The 19,007-nt window shown below is 31.9% G+C and overlaps 1 long non-coding RNA gene across 1 annotated transcript; it reads right to left on the bottom strand.

Moving 5' to 3' along the window:
• Positions 1–9,327: 9,327 nt before the first annotated feature.
• LOC134723831 (uncharacterized) lies at positions 9,328–12,715 on the bottom strand. The gene is made up of 4 exons (XR_010108191.1): positions 12,628–12,715; positions 11,764–11,857; positions 10,482–10,559; positions 9,328–9,398 (listed from the first exon to the last, which is right to left on the bottom strand). It is a non-coding gene; the product is annotated as an uncharacterized LOC134723831 (long non-coding RNA).
• Positions 12,716–19,007: the final 6,292 nt, after the last annotated feature.

Below are 19,007 nucleotides of genomic sequence, written 5' to 3'. Positions count from 1 at the left end.
CCTCCCCCTATACCTCTAGCCAATATAGAAAGGTAAACGCATAACAATACGCACATTACAAAATTCATTTCAAGAGAAGTCAGAGTCTGATGTCAGAATATGTAACTAAAGAAAATAAACAAAATGACAATAAAACATAAATAACAACAGATTACTAGTAGTTAACTGACATGCCAGCTCCAGACTTCAATTAAACTGATACCTACATTCATTTAAAGTTGTAAGTGTAGATGGTACCTACATTCATTAAAAAGTTGTACGTGTAGACAAAACCTACATTCCCTTAAAGTTGTACGTGTAGACAGTATCTACATTCACTTAAAGATAAACGTGTAGACAGTATCTACATTCACTTAAAGATAAACGTGTAGACAGTATCTACATTCACTTAAAGTTGTACATGTAGACAGTACCTACATTCACTTAAAGATAAACGTGTAGACAGTACCTACATTCACCTAAAGTTGTACGTGTAGACAGTATCTACATTCACCTAAGGTTGTACGTGTAGACAGTACCTACATTCACTTCAAGTTGTACGTGTAGACAGTACCGACATTCACTTAAAGTTGTACGTGTAGACAGTACAGGCATTCACTTAAAGTTATACGTGTAGACAGTACCTACATTCATTTAAAGTTGTACGTGTAGACAGTACCTACATTCCCTTAAAGATAAACGTGTAGACAGTACAGGCATTCACTTAAAGTTATACGTGTAGACAGTACCTACATTCATTTAAAGTTGTACGTGTAGACAGTACAGGCATTCACTTAAAGTTATACGTGTAGACAGTACCGACATTCACTTAAAGTTGTACGTGTAGACAGTACAGGCATTCACTTAAAGATAAACGTGTAGACAGTACCTACATTCACTTAAAGTTGTACGTGTAGACAGTACCTACATTCACCTAAAGTTGTACGTGTAGACAGTACCTACATTCACTTAAAGTTGTACGTGTAGACAGTACCTACATTCACTTAAAGTTAAACGTGTAGACAGTACCTACATTCACTTAAAGTTGTACGTGTAGACAGTACCTACATTCACTTAAAGTTGTACGTGTAGACAGTACCTACATTCACTTAAAGGTTGTACGTGTAGACAGTACCTACATTCACCTAAAGTTGTACGTGTAGACAGTACCTACATTCACTTAAAGGTTGTACGTGTAGACAGTACCTACATTCACTTAAAGTTGTACGTGTAGACAGTACCTTCATTCACTTAAAGGTTGTACGTGTAGACAGTACCTACATTCACTTAAAGTTGTACGTGTAGACTTACCTTCGGGTATTATTAAAGGATAAGTTTGACAATAAAACATCCCCACTTTTATATACATGTATGAGGAAAAATTATTATAAAATATCAAAAAAATCTGATAATTAAGGATGTAAGTTCTTCTTTTTAATGACATGCCTTTTAAAGATTGATTGTATTTAAATAATATAAAAATTATAAAAGCAAAACATATGACAGATCCGTGTCCTTGTTTGTGGGATACAATCAATAGAACACTTTGCTAGAAATTATTCTCTCTAGATTTTTCCAGCATTTCACATTGGCATTGTCTTATTTCAAAAACTATGAAGAAAATAACAAGAATTTTACAATATTTAATGAAATGGCTTTTTAACTATATGATATAAAATTATGAAAAGAAGAGTAGGGGTTTTCAGGTAACATATGTAATGACACTACATCGATAACAATAGGGGACTCTGAATATTGGACAAAAAGTAAAAAAATAAATTGTTGCAAACATCCTTAAGGAAAAATCTATTGACAAGGAAATGATTCATGACCATTGTCAAAAGTACATCTATTGGTACATTACAAACATATTTTAAAGGAAAAACTGAAGGATGAAAAAATGTTTCTGATTACATTTCTTTTATTTCCCTATTGACACGTAAATTTAAAGCTTCGATATACATGTATGCGATGAACACCTTGTAGACGTCCATGTACAAATGTATATAAAACAATAAAGAGAACGATAATGATAATAACAATGATTGATTGATCCACTTTTAAGCGCCACTTTTGGGTCTATTTCGTTGCGGTAATTTTTATATAGATAGGAAACTGACAATCCTTATCAATTAAGATTGGAGAAGAGCGCACCCGCGGGGTTCGAAATCACTACCTCAGTGTTGACTGGCTAGTTATTACAGTAGTAGAACTACTTAGACCACTTGGCCACCGATGCCTCATCTATAATACTAAAATTACGAGGTCCAATTTGTCAGCCGTCATCACGTAAATACGACGAATCAAAGAATTCAACTTTATATATAACTAATATAGTACAAAGGTGTAGATTAAAAATTACATCACTCTCGGTCCTTTTGTTTTCCACGTAATTAATATTGCCAATAATTAAGAAGTTCCGGGTCAATTCCGATATCGATACCAATAGTATATTCACCTGTTACCTATTACTTTGTCTGTACGTTCCGCATCTGACAGGCGCACCACCAAACGGTGTATTCAGGATTAATATGCCATATACACGGGTCATAATCACAGGATTGACACTACTGAATTGTCAAATTGTTACCTATTGTAGTATTTTAATCAGTAAGACTTTCTAAGATAACAATACGAATACTAAAAATCTGGACTAAAAATAAGGCGTATAGGTACAGTTTTCAATTTGTTAGCGGGCATGACGCAAAGTGATATACTTTAATTCGGTAACGGACCCGCGATATCACGGGTGTGTTCTAGTAATAACAATAAATAAACAAATGGTTATCTTAACGATTTGCCTTTAAATCTTTCATACAGTATTTTGTTGTAATTTAAACCTAATCAATGGAATCAAGCTAATTTTCCAATTACAATTACAATTACTAAATATTACAATTACATACACTATGTATATGATGATCGTTTAGAAACGTTATTCTAAGGTATGTTTCCAATTTGATAGTAGCAGAAATCTGTTCTTAAAGTAAGTGTTTATCATAGTACTGACTGAAAATGTGAAAGTTTAAAACAAAATTCTGCGAATCTTTTATGATATTGCTCCGAGGGCATCAGGGAAGATAAGAAATTGTAACTAGCTGTTTTTACCCCCTTTTAATGAAGAATTTATTGTTATTTTTGCTAGAAACTATTATCTTGATAAAGTACTGTTTGAGCTACAGAAGCAGGAGAAACACAAAACACATGTGTGTATGACATGATATTATTTATGATGTTCAACATACTTTAAAAGAGGGGGAAAGATACCAAAGGGACAATGAAACTCATAAATCAAAAATAAACTGATAACGTCATGGCTAAAATGAAAAAGACAAACAGACAAACAATTGTGCACATGACACAACATAGAAAACTAAAGAATAAAGAACACGAACCCACAAAAAAACTAGTATAATATAAACTAATAGATACCCTTGTTAAAAGGTTGCCATCAAAATTAAATATTCTAAATAATCCACCATACTAAGAAAACAATTACTGCTGATGGTACTGAGTTTGAACAGGCTCAATGATATACATGTGTTCGTGCACGGTAGAAACAAATTATCTGCTGTATCGCTCTTCTATTAGTTCATTTGTTGGTGCAACATTTTTAGATGAATTCTGCGCTCTATCTGCACTTGTAACAAGCCATCTTACAGTTACATTGGCAATATTTGGTTTCAGCAATGTGTACATGAATGGCGCAAATAGTGTATTAACTTAACTTATTATCTTATTTCATATTTTATATCTTAAAAATAAAATTTGTTGGTCCATGATAATTTGTAGTAGTGGACAGTATTTTGTCCTTAGATAGTTGACTGGGATTGCTTCTCTTATTTCAGTGTCCATTTCACTGACGGAATATAAATAAACATAAGATACATGTTCAATAGACACCAATTATCCTTAAACATGGCATATACTATTATATATTTGACCAGGAATGGGACAATTCACTTTCATATTGTACGTGCATGTAGAAGAAAATAGTGAATGATCCAGGATTTCATAAGTTACATAATAACACATAATTATAAAAAAAAAATGTGTTACACGTAATATATTAAAATAATCGTGAAGTAAAATCGAGAGGGAAAGATGTAAAGATCAGTTTAGTTCAAAAAATATAAATTAATATACAGGATCAAGGAAACATGCAATATTCTGAATAACAAAATGCAAATGTACTTTCATATTGTACGTGCATGTAGAAGAAAATACTGAATGATCCAGGATTTCATAAGGATAAGTTACATAATAAAACATGAATATATAAACAAAACTGTGTTACACGTGATATATTAAAATAATCGTGAAGTAAAACCGAGAAGGAAAGATTGTAAGATCAGTTTAGTTAAAAGAAAATATAAATTGTTATACAGGATCAAGGAAACATGCAATATTTTGAAGAACAAAATGCAAAATAAGAAAGAAAAATAAATACAATGAATACACGATAAACACGCTGCATTGCACATTTCATGTCGTTTTTTCAGCGAAAAGTCTATATTAATCTAGTTCAAATAATATTCCAGCATTTAGTATCTTCATTATGCTTTGAAGAAAACACAAGAAACGGGATTGAAAATTTGGGGTAACTTGTTAAAAGTTATAAAAATTATCATAATAAATTTCCAAAAATACAACAACTTTATCGAAGAATTGTTTAACTTGTCAGGTTCTTTTACATTGTCAAAATTTTCTTATGTTTAAGCCAACAAAACTTTGAAACAACAAAGTACAATTCCAAAATGAATAACGAATATTTGATACAAAGAACTTGAAACTAAATTCGGTTAAAGTTTCATCTTTAGTCGAAAATTGTCGTTGACGTTTTTTGTTTACACAGTGACCTATAAGACTATTGCGACACGTCTTTTGAAAGAATAGAGTGATGGTCTGTCATTTTTCTAATTATTGAACTTCTAATAAGTTATTGTGAAACTGTCTATCCTAGAGGTTGCGTGAATTAGATGTGTGGATACAAAAAAAAATCCAATGAACTTTTCGAGTTCATACAAAAAAGACTATCTCATCTTGCAATAGTATTAAACATTTGACTTTTCTACATTTTACACAAGTATTCCCCATTCAAAACTAAAAGACAACTGGAAAGAGTTGGTATTACTTTGTTTCATGAACAAGAATGGCGAACGTAGATATAAGTATCTGGTCTTGGGGAGGGAAAAATCCTATTTTGTAAAGAATCACTCTGTTTCAAACAAACAAATTTCATTATCAAGGTGCTAAATTTCCTGATTGACAACATATTTGTATCGTTTGGAGGACGTGTTTTTTTCACACACTGTCGGAATTCCAATGGTCACCAATTGTTCCCCTCTTTTTGTCGACTTGTGTCTTTACTATTATGAGGCTGACTTCATACAGGAACTTCTTGGGAAAAAAGATAAGAAGTTAGCAACATCCTTTAACTTTATCTTCCGCTATATAGATGATGTCCGACTCTGTCCCATCGAACTAAAGATAAATGATACTACAGATACAGTTAAGTCTGACTCATATCTTGACTTACATCTAGAAATTGACAATGAGGGTCTGGTGCAAACAAAACTTTACGACATAAGAAATAGTTTCAGCTTTCCAATTGTGAACTTTCCATTTCTATGTAGTAACGTTCCAGCATCGCATGCATATTGAGTGTATATCTCCCAATGATACGATATTTCCGGGCATGTACTTCGTATCATGATTAACGTGATAGAGAATTGGTGCTCACAAGGAAGCTACTAAACCAAGAGTTCCAAATGTTGAAGTTGAATTCATTTCTTCGTAATTTTTAAGGACGCCATCACGAGTTGGTTGACCGTTATGGAATAACCGTTTCACAATGTTTCTTATGTAGTTAGTACAATACCCTTCCCTTTTCGTGATTGTGGACCATCGAACTATACTTTTTACTAGATTTGTAATATCATAAGTAACACGACGGAGAACCTGAGATCAGCCCTAGTGTTTGGTGGGGTTCGTTTTGCTCAGTCTTCAGTTTTCAATGTTTTGCCTTCTGAACAAAAATTTTTCTGTTTGTCTTTTAATTTTTAGGCATGGCGTTGTCAGTTTATTTTGAATCTATGAGTTTGACTATCTCTCCGGTATCTTTTGTTCCCCTTTTAAAGAGTATCAAAACGACTGAAAAATAAACTGATTGATTTTCAAGGAAATTTTATGTTTTTATACATTTTGTTGATTTAATTGTCAGTGTCAGGATTAACAAGTACAAGTTTTGAAATCAGAAAAATGTTTTATTCCAGTGACATAAATTAAGGCAACAGTAGTATACCACTTTTCAAAAGTTATAAAACTAATTCCGAAAACAGACTCAAACAGATATAAACTTCATTCCCCATTTCCAATCTCAATTTTATTGAAAAAATTGGGTTTTAAGACGCTTCTACAATTTAAAAGAATGGAAAATCAAATTATGGATATTAATACAAATTATTAATTAATATTTAAAGATCCTCTTTAAAAATCCTCATACGTAACCGGTTACATCGTTGTGTGTTGACATTGATTCACTACGTGTATATGGGTTTATTACTATATTAGATGCTGGGTTTACTATTTTTCGATTTTATAAGTCATCTGGTTTGGTTTCTTGTTGAATTCACAGTTGTTTATTGACTTGCTTTGTCATTAAAGTGTATCCCATATCCGTCTCCTCTAATTCATAATGAATTTAAAATCTCAGAACTTTCCTGCCATTATTCAATTGAAAAATTGATCAATGATTCAAGAAAATTTATGTTTGCATTTGGTGTAAACAATATTTTATTATGGTAAATACAAGTATTTGCATTTGAACATTGATAATGTTGATGGTACTAGTTATTAAAGTTATATCTGTAGTATAACTTTAATAGAGAAAGACATTATTAACATATCATTTTGATAAAATAAAATAAAACTTGGCAACTGCTGCATGTATTGTTAAAAAAAATTAAAAAAATAAAACCGCGGGAAACATATCATCTATAAGAACTAAACAGCAGAAATTCTGAACTACAGCAAAAGCAATCATCAAAATACATATAAACGGACGGTAGACAATAACTGTCATATTCCTAAATATGCACAGGTCATGGTTAGTTGAAATGTCTTTTTGGCTAGCCACTCCCACGGCTTATATGGCAATGTTCAAAATACTGTTAAAATGACAATACAAACATCATATAATAAGACATGTATTGTGTATAAAAAGGGTTACTATTCTATTTTCTTATATACGTCATATTGTGTGGAGGATAATTAAATTCATTTCAATGTAACATATCTATAAATAGCATTTACAGTTAAAATAATATATATAGACAATAATCTTAAAATTTGCACGACGGAACACAGTCTGTGTGGACACGTGAAGCTTTCTTTACGGAAAATTGTATAAATCTGTGAACAAAAACATAAAACCGGAACAGATGATGAGGAAGTACGGCTGTGTAACGTCCCGTAGCAATTTAAATGAATATTCTGGACGATATCATGTTCAAAAGTCATAATTCGGTTAAGCAAAAACAAATCCGTTTAACAAGCTAAAACCGAGAGAAACACATAAACTTATGTGATCTCAATATGATCACTGATTTGTAAAAGACCGACGTAATGATTCAGATGTTGAACGTGTCAGGTCACACGTATATGTCCACAAATGATCAACACGTCCAATGCCAAAATATACTTATCGACAGATTTTAGTACCTTGAATGTGCATATGTGTTTAACAATGATATTAACAATGATTTTAATATAGTTATATCAACACAAAGTGTTAATCTTCTTGGCGCCGCTGAATTCATATACTTGCAATTTGTTTGCTAACAATACGTCAGCTGCACGTTGGTGACGTCGCATAACCAACAAGGTTGCCATCTGATATTTGACGTCATGCCAAATTTCGGTTTTATTGGAGACCAATTGAATATTACTCAAAATGGTTTGCGTTATCTTCTTTTAAACTGATACAGCAACGATTAGATAAAAGCATTAGTAGTATACCGCTGTTCGAAATTCATAAATCGATAAGGAAAAAAACAAATATAAGAGGACTACGATATAACAGAAAAACAACATTAAATTGTAACACACACAGAAACTAACTATAATATAACAATGGTCAATTTCCCGACTTGATACAAGGCATTGTCAGAAAAAAATAGTGGTCCGGGTTGAACATGGTTTTGTAGCATGCCAAACCTCCCGCTTTAATGGCAATATTAATTATAATATTAAAATGACAACATAACACGACAGGACTGCAATAAATAAATGGGAGAAAATAATTATAGAACAGAGAAACAAACGAATAATAGCCAACAAAATGTACCAGGTTAAAAAGAATTTATACGCCAGACGTGCGTTACATCCACACAAGACCAAACAGTGACGCTCTGATGAAAAAAGTTTGAAAGCCAAAACGAGTTACAAATTTAAAGATCTCTGAGGACCAAAAGTTCCAAAAAGTTGCGACCAATACGACCATAAACTTGTTTGATTAAACATATATATATATGTGTCAGGCACAGCCTGTGTGGACATGTGCAGCAAGATGTTTAAGAAACATTGTATAAAACTGTGAACAACAACCTAAAACTGGAACAGATGATGAGGATGTACGACTGTGTAACATCCTGAAGCAATTTAAATGAATATTATTGTTCTTTTAAACCCCGCATGCTTAGCGAAAAGGTAGCATTTAGTCTCAGATGCATATTGTTTCTTTTTTAAACTTGCTGTCAGTAACTGCCAGAACTCTCAAAACAATACTTTTGTCTTTGTGTTGCTTGGATGTACAAGTACCCTCCTATGTCCACTCTGTGTTCATGTTAGATGATGTATTTCTATTTGTATCTATCTAATGAGTTTAGCCTCTGTCAACTGATTGTAATTGTTCGTTCCTATGTTGTACTGTTACACTACTGTCCCAGGTTAGGGGAGGGTTGGGATCCCGCTAACATGTTTAACACCGCCACAATCTTTGTGAATGTGAATTTTCAAACTCGGGAGCCTGTTATTCATTGGTTGTCGTTTGTTGATGTGGAACATATTTGTTTTTCGTTCATTATTTTGTACATACATACGGTCGTTAGTTTTCTTTTTTGAGTTAAATTTCATTTGTCATTTCGGGGTCTTTTATAGTGGTCTATTGGGCATGAGCTTTGGTCAGTGTTGAAGGCCGAACGGTGACCCATATTTATCAATTTCTGTGTCATTTGGTCTCTTGTGTATAGTCGGCTTATTGGCAATGATACCACATCTTCTTTTTATATTCAAAATGAAAAAGTCACTAAATACAATTAGTTTTTCTCGCAATAATATTCAACAATGTAAAGTGAAATTTTGTTTTATTCTTTGATATTTTTGTATATATTAAATATATAATTCAATCTCACTTAGTGCTGAAATAAAAATGTAAAAGGAATTAGTTTTAAGAAAATAGCATTGCACAACTTATAACTGTCGATTAAATGACTAAATAGTTGTTGCTCAAATGAAAAATAATAAAATATCTTGAAAACAAAAAGTAAAAGAATCAACAAATAAAACCCTTCACAAAACAAGAGATACGTTCTCAATGGTTTTGAGTCTTGTTACATTTGGAAAAAGGTCTAAAACGTACGTAAATGATTGTTTTACACACGACGCAACATGGTCATTTGCTTCTTCCATAGTTGAACAAACATCAACACCGGGGCAGATAAGTTTTAGTAATCGAACTACTGTATTGCTAGCCTGTCAACAGCTTGTTGTGAGTTAGAGTTCTGCACGTAATAGATGTGCTCGACTAGATCGCAATATACTAGGAATGTGAGTTTTCTGCCGAAAGTCGGTGATTAGCGACTACAATTCGGATACCTCCGCAAATAAAGACTGACCGCCTCAAAAAAGGGTAATAGTCCTACACATGGCGTAAAACACCAATGAGTCAATTATTCAATCAATCAACCCTTATCATTAAGTTTCATAGGAAAAGGCACTAAAAAGTTTTCAGTTATCACCAGATCGATCACTTCAACAACATTAGTTGATCTTCATCGTCAATAATGATTCAATCCATTCATTATATATTAACTTCAGAAAGTATTTTTTTGTCCAAAGTTTTTTTGTTTTATTTTTGATAATTGCAAGATTGTACAAAGGAATATATACGTTATCACTGAAATCTGAAAGATTAAACCATATCTTCTATATAAATTGGAGGATACCACAATGAGTAGATTGTAAAACTGGGTGCTAAAGATGGCTTATCAGACCTTTCCCTTCTAAAAGTTCTAGAGTAGATTTATTATTCCGGATGTGAGGAAAGTTCATATTGAACAAACAAATAGTGTGAAGTGTGTGCTATTTTGAGAACTTTTTTCTCATTGCGTACACTGTTTTTCATTTGTTTTGTGCTGTAAAAATTCTCTGTAATTTAGAACTGATGTTACCTGTGCAACACAATCTAATATTAAAACTGTCACTACAATGTTAAGACTTACTTCTGTCCCATTTGTTCTTGCTTTTATAACTGTTAGTATTAACATGGACATTCATGGTGGCAAGCTAAAACTTCTTTGCTGAAAAAAATAATAATTAAAGAATTTCAAATTTTTGACGAAACTTATTTGTTTCTTGTTTTGAGATCAATGCTTCCGATTTGTATAATATACATAGCATAGTTTATTGATCACTGACCAAGTAGTGAGCACTTCTGTTTAACATGATTTATCATTGACATGGTCATACTTACAAAATAAATTATTCGAAATACTAAGGAGCTTCTCTCCATACGAAAGATAAAAACTTTGCAAATTTTAGTCTTCAATGCACTTCAATTGCGTACTGTATTTGGCTTTGTTTGGAGCTAAAACAATCCTCATGATGAGAGCAAGGATTTAATGCGTGCTAGACACAAGAATATAGTCCGAGGGTAAAACAACCAAGCATTAACAAAATTTGATTCACTGTTTTTGTTACATCGTTGACCTTTATTTCGATAACGTTCGTTGTGATATCCATCTCAACAGAACAATTTCCGTATACGCCAAGGTCTTTTTCCTCCATAAAACAATCTGCGGTATTAGTTGTTATTGTTGAGATGGGGTTTGGTCGGGTGTTCAAAGCTGTTAACTAAAGTTATAATTTATTTGATCATTGTGTGATGCAAATTGCAATGAAGTGACCTGAGTTTGATTTAGCGTTCATAATCGTTTTTAATTTGCGGCAACATAAGTTTACAATGCAATGTTCAAATCTCATAAACTAATTTGGAAAGTCACAAATCAAGGTAAAATACAAAAATGAAGGGAATTACATCGACAAGGGACATTAAGTACTCACTACTTTGTACATAAATCAGGCTATTAGTTTTCTTCTTTATATTGATGAACATTTGTTAATTTGGTGCCTTCAATATATGACTATGCGATTTGTGGTTTACTGCTGAAGGCCTACAGCTATTAATTTCTGTTTCATTTAGTCTCGTGTGGAGGATAGTCTCATTGGCAATAATCTTCTTCTTTTTTTTTACAATTAGTCATCTATAATTTCTTGTGAATCGAAGACTCCTTTCTGAATTCGGCTTGATTAATTTCTGTATTCAGCATTCAATTGTTCCCTGGTTGCTTGAAAAAGCATAACAAGAATACGAAACTCCAAGGAAAATTCAAAACGGAATATGTGTCACGTCTTACCGAAGTTATCGAATACAAACCTATTATGTGAAAACGATAGTTAATAATAGTTAATAATAGTTTTGTCTGAATTGTTGATAAAACTTACTCGCAAATCATGCATCCTACATTACTGTGTGTTTTACCAGCAGTGGAGCAAACTGGATCCCATACAGCAAGGCAACCACAAGGATAGACAATATCTGGAGTGAAAACAATCCAATAATAACTTAAATAATAAGGTTTTCTTTTTTATTTAATTGAGCATAGTTTATGTATCTTCACAAGCTTTTTATTGGGAGTAGGAGGAGAAGGACAAAATCGCATAAATAACTGTAAATAATGTATGCTTGTTTATCGTTACTAGAAAGAATCAATGAATCATGTTGGTCTACAATGACAAATTTAGCATTCGGTGATCTTATTTAAACTATCTAGAAGCCTTTTATGGCTACTTGAATTGTTGTGTGTGAAAAAAGTTAAATAATAAAAAAAATCCAAAAGGACCTTATTAAATGGAATTATCAAAAGCTCAAACACATGAAACTCATGGCAAACAAAAGTCATATTAGCTGAATATCTCTGTATTAACGTTATCAATTAGTTAAAATAGCAACGTTAAAAGAAACTTAGCAATACAATCTATTGGCTAACACGTTTACTGAATTTTATTCCGAGTGAAGAGATTTGGTGCGGAAGTTATAAATCTGTCATACAAAAAAAAATTGTAATTTGTAATATCCTCGGGGAAACTGAGATCGGATCTTGTTTACACCCGGGTAATTAAATAATCAGATTACAAGATTTTAGATTCATGAACAATAATTAGTTTTATTATGCCTTCTCAACATTTTTCTGTCATCGACTAAGAACGAGCATACTTTTAAAGACATCACGTACAACCTCGTGTTGTTTTACGAATATTTCGATATGGACATACCTAAAAACGAATGAGTTTATCAAGATATATTACCTATAGTTATGAACAGTATTAAGACAATTAACATCAGCTTCTTCATGGTGCCTTCTTTATATCGCCTTAGTAAACACAGCAATTCCTTTAACAATAGAAATAGAACAGTGAGAGCCATAGATAACAAGAACGATAAGTCATAATATTGATGATAATATAATCAAAAAATAATTATAGTAAAATATATTTATAAAAAATTACAAATGAAATAATACTATTTTTTATAATAATTGGATGAATAAAAAATGAAAATATTAACACATACATGTACATAATGATAGTAATGATTATGATACTACTAAGAATGACAAAATAGTTAAAGTCGTTAAAATCATAATTCAATATTGTTATTCTAAGCTGTTTTCTAAAATTGATCGCTTTGAGGATAATTTCTTTTTTTGACAAATATTCAGTTTAAATCATTTTTCAGTAAAGGACCTAAATATCGCTCCCTTTCAATTATTAATTGTTATATAAAGGCAACAGTAGTATACCGCTGTTCAAAACTCATAAATCCATGGACAAAAAACAAAATCGGGGTAACAAACTAAAACCGAGGGAAACGCATTAAATATAAGAGGAGAACATAAGTGTCGTTACATTATACACGACTCACTCTGTACTTAAAATGGATAAAACGTATTTAAACTTTAAAAAAACCCATTTTACTCCTAACAACAACCATAAAACCCTTTTAACAAATACAAGCTGAACGAACTCGCCAACGGAATAGTTGTCGTTCCGGCTGATACGGCTGTCAATACTATCATCGTTTGACGTTAGTTTTACATTGATGTTCTACAAAACGAAATCATGAATTTCACTAACTTTTAAACTGATTTCATTTTCTGTAACAAATAAAATCTGTAAGCTACCTCTATACAAGCAGAAACAAATACAATGAAAGTTTCAACTACATACTGGCTGACGAAATTGCACAAAATACCTTACACATATATATAGATTTATAACGTCTACAATGTCATCCATCAAGTACTTCTAACTAATTTTTTACACTTCGAACGTAATTAATTTCACTATTTTAAAATGCCTTTTTTGAATAACTTTATAGCAGGTTTTTGATTTTTAGGTAGACCACATGATCCTCAATGCCCTTTAACTTGGTACTTGTTTAGCTTTATAAATATTTTGATATGAGCGTCACTGATGAGTCTTATATAGACGAAACGCGCGTCTGGCGTACTAAATTATAATCCTGGTTTCTTTGATAACTATGTCTACCCTGCCGGACAAGCGAGATATATCAAACTACTAAAACATGAGCTGGTATTTTCATGCATATAACGCCAAAACAAAATCGACACTCATGTGATAAAACGTGAAGAATACAAACAAATACAAACTTTAGAAAATCATCTGCAAAGTTTTGAACGAATCTACTTTACTTTATAATTACAAATGTATTATGAATGTAAGTTCTTTTTATTCTGCATTTATTTGCTGACATGAGCTTCATTCACTTTAAATTGTACGCGTAGACTTACCTTGAGATGTAACTGAACTAAATGTTTAACAATAAAACATCCCTTCATTTATATACATGTATGAAGAAATTGTTTTATAAAAAATAAAACAGAATTTCTGATAATTAAGGATTTTGCTTCTCTTTTTTTTGTTTTGAATTACATGCCTTTCTAAACGCTGCTACAAATTGATGCAAGATAAAAAAAAATATTGTAAAATATAAAACCAGAGTTCTAATAATTAAGGATGTTCGCATCCGTTTTTTAAGATGACATGCCTTTTTTAAAAGACTGCTACATATTATGTTTGTAAACACATATATATAACGGACATAAAAGAAGAAAAATGACAGGTCCGTGTCCCTGTTTTTTATAAAGAAGGCACGTAATGATTTATTTATCTTGGATATGAAATGATCATCGTTTGAAATGACTTGCTACTATATTGATTATCAGAAAGGTAATTGACGTAAGCAGTGTTTAAACGTTGACTTCTTTTCTCACAGAATGTAGCATTTATTTATCCTAATACTAAATGAAAATGATGGTTTTGATGATACAATTACATTGCCAGAAACGATTGGCCTGAGAAAGTACCACACAAAGCTACAAAACAAGATAAGTTCAAACCACATTGTTGGTATGACAGGATATAATGTACCTGATGTGTTGAAGAATTTGAATATATATGTTTATTATGTGTGCTACATTTCTGTCACGTAGTGTTTTTATATTTTAACATTGTCATAAAGCGGAAGGTTTGTCACGCCCCATAAAAGGAGGTTCAACCCACCATTTTTTTTAATAAAAGGCCTAAACCAAGTCAGGAAAATGGAAGTTGTTATCAAATATTTCGTTTCTATGTATGATGGATTTTGTTTTTGTTGCACTTCAGAGTTTCTGTTGTTCCTTTGTTTACCTCCTATAGCTGATGTGTTGCCCTTGGTTTTAGATTGTAACCCGAATTTGGTTTTTCTCTCTATTGATTTTTGTTTTTCTAACAGCGGTATACTATTGTTGCCTTTATTTGTTGAAAAAGACCTGCCATCAAAACGAAATAACCAAATTAAGAAATAGCAATATGCAATAACTGTTAAAAAGATGGCGAAAGATACTAAAGGGACATTCAAACTAAAAAAATCGTAAACAAACTGACAACGTCATGACCAAAAAAGGATTCTAAGTTTGAACAGGGTCAATAATATGAAAGTTCGCGAAGGAAAAGCTTATCTGTTGTTTCGCTTTAAATAAAATCATTTGTTGGTGCAGAATTGTTAATAGATGATTTTGGCGCTCTAGCTGTGCTTGTAATTATGCATCTTTTAAATGTGTTATGAACAAGAACTGTTTTATTGAAGGGTAGATGTTTTGTACACAATTAGCCCGTTGTTTAATTGATCATAAGAAGTCAAACCCACTCTGTTTGTTTATCAATGATAATGTGTAGCAGTTGACAGTATTATTTTTCTTTTATGAAACGTAAATGTTCAGTGTAATTATAAATTTTACTGTACTGTTGACAAGACCTGTGTTATTGAAGGGTAGATGCTGTGTACAAAATAAAGTTGTTGTTTTATTATTCATTTGTCTTATCTTAAGCAGTCAAAGACATTCTGTTTGGTTGTTCTTGATAATTTGTAGTCGTGCACAGTTTTTTTTCTTGTTTTGTTTAAAGTAAATGTTCAGTAGACATCAACTGTCGTTACGAAAGTCATTTACTAATCTTTTTTTGACCATGGTTGGGATATTTATATCCATATTACACGTAAAAGAATACACTTAATGATACATGATTTCACGAGAATAAGTTACTTAGTAATAACATAAATTTGAACAAAATAGTATTTTACACGTGATATATTACTTATTAGATTAGTCATGAAGTAAAAACTAGAAGGAACTGTGGTAGCAGTATGGGTAACAAAGTTTCAATTTAAATCCAGGATCAAGGAAACATACAATGTTTTAAATAACAAATTTCAAGATAAATGGACTAAATAAATAAATATTGAATACACCGTAAACACGATTCATCGCTTACTTCATGTCATCATCAACATGCTTAACGAGAAATGTTTCAAATTGAATACTTGAAAATTTTAAATATAAATTCTGCTGGTAAAACTACAACAGAAAATGAAATAAAAATTGCAGGCACTCTTGATTTTGAGCTTTAGAATTAACAGCATTAATTATCAGGATATTGCTATACGGTTTAACCTAGTGATAATTAGAATATGTATCTGTATATTCTCCTGGTATAAACCACCCATCAATGTAGACATAAAACCAATACTTGCACGAAATAAACAAGTATAATCAATACTTGTACCAAGTATCCAAGTATAATCAATACTTGTACCAAATATCCAAGTATAACCAATACTTGTACCAAATATCCAAGTATATATATGTACACACTCTGCATACAAACGCCATAAAAGGCTATAATAAATACCAAAGACTTTGTAAAGTGGATAGTCGCACGACAACGCCGATGCTCTATATTTAATGATAAATAATCTCAATACATACATATATATCTACACATATAATATATAACTCAAACATCAGTATCGACACAAAAAACTCTCCAAATAAAAAGCTTAACAAACTTAAACCAGAATTGAAATTTACCAAGAAAATTCGACTGCTCAGATTGACGATGTCGTGCTGAATGATAACATAGGCAGTAAAATACCGCGAAAATAATTTTGAAGCGGGAAAACATTACGCCCTCTATGCTACATATGATGAAACACCCAGGAGAAATTAATTTCACTCTAATGCACTGCCCGTTTAAACGAATGAAATTATAATTCTCCTGGTATAAACCACCCATCAATGTAGACATAAAACCAATACTTGCACGAAATAAACAAGTATAATCAATACTTGTACCAAATATCCAAGTATAATCAATACTTGTACCAAATATCCAAGTATAACCAATACTTGTACCAAATATCCAAGTATATATATGTACACACTCTGCATATAAACGCCATAAAAGGCTATAATAAATACCAAAGACTTTGTAAAGTGGATAGTCGCACGACAACGCCGATGCTGAACCCAAAGAACGGGAAGCTATTTAGTACTATGTATGGAATATTATAGAGTCCAAAATGTAAATAAAACAAAAAAGATATTCATTTCCCAAATTCTGAGAAACAATCCTACGTTCTGATAAATCTTCTTTCACATAGCCATCCTTTGAAGTGAAGTGTCCGACTTCTAACGTCCATGACGTTTAAAAAGTCTATCTGAAAAACCAAACCTTGCAGCGGTTATAGCACCACAAGATCGTAAACTATATAATCCGTATGCTTTTATATCGGTAACAAATGGAGCAAATTGCATCAAAGTAAATTCCCTCATCCTTGTATAGTTTAAAGGCTAATTTGTTGAACGAAAAACAAAAAGTTCTTTCACTTGTGACAATTCCCGAATGAATACAAATTTTAATCAGATTAAATGCTACTCTATGCATATATAATACCAAATTAGGACTGGACGCAAATTTGCGCGTTTTTCACAACAATAAACCAGTTTCCATCTCTGTAAATATCCGTTTTTCCGATACAAATTGAAATGTGTATTGACTTGCAATTATAATTGCATGATAACGCAGATTCAACAATTCTGATACACTTAAAACATAGATATCCCAATATACACGCACCAATGGTACGTTGGGTAAACCGATTATATACACAAAATAACTTATTATACGCATCCTGTAATAACTCATCGGCTCTTCCTTCCAGATTTGTGGGCCTAATTTCTTTTCAACATCCTCAAAAACATATTTCACTAATTGAGAATCTGTTGTAGAATCTACATCAGTAATCGAGTGCACCCCTCTATACTATAGTATGCAGATACATACATGACTAGACAAAGCAATATCGTTTCTGAACACCTGGAAAAAACATATTAAATAACATAAATTTAAATTGATATGTGGTTCCTTCCAAGTTTTCAAATAGTTCATCAATACAATACATTATACACCAATAAAATGAAAAATTACAATAAAGCATATGCAATAAAAATTATCCCAATACATGAAAACTATCACCAAGTTAATACTAGTTAATTTAATGTCACCCTAAAATCCATTCTAATAGCCAACACCGTAAATGGTAAATCCATATACCAAAAGCCGATTTATTCCCTCTACCAAATAAAAATTAGCTTTGTTAGTAGGTAATGTAAACCCAACACCTGATCAATAAATATATCTCCTTTGGGACATAAAAACGACCAGTAAAATGCCGATCTCCACAAAGGTAAAATAAAAGTTCTATATGCCTTGTACATGTATACATAAGGACTTTCAATAATAGGCAAACTGGGGGAACATACCACCCATTTATACCTTCTGATCAATTAATCTATCTTCTTTGGGACATAAAAACGGCCAGTAAAACGCCGATCTCCACAAAGGTAAAATAATAGTTCTATATGCCTTGTACATGTATACATAAGGACTTTCAATAATAGGCAAACTGGGGGAGCATACCACCCATTTATACCTTCTGATAAATTATTCTATCTCCTTTGATACATAAAAACGGCTAATAATACGCCGATCTCCTCAAATGGTAAAATAATAGTAAAATATGCCTTACACTGCTGCATGTATACATAAGGACTTTCAATAATAGGCAAACTGTGGGAACATACCACCCATTTAAAACCTTGCCAATAGATAGTGAACGCATCAATAAATATGAATGTACATTCCAATACCTGGAGTAAAATACAGGTAATCGATGGTTATGATCACTAACAAACCAGTTAATTTCATGAGGACCCAAACAGGGAATCCAAATATTCAAAATTATGTACTGCAAAACGGCAGTCATCAGTATTTATGATACAACTTAT

Source organism: Mytilus trossulus, chromosome 6 (assembly GCF_036588685.1).
Source record: "Mytilus trossulus isolate FHL-02 chromosome 6, PNRI_Mtr1.1.1.hap1, whole genome shotgun sequence".
Lineage (NCBI taxonomy): Eukaryota > Metazoa > Mollusca > Bivalvia > Mytilida > Mytilidae > Mytilus > Mytilus trossulus.
This window is presented reverse-complemented; position numbering and strand designations above follow the sequence as displayed.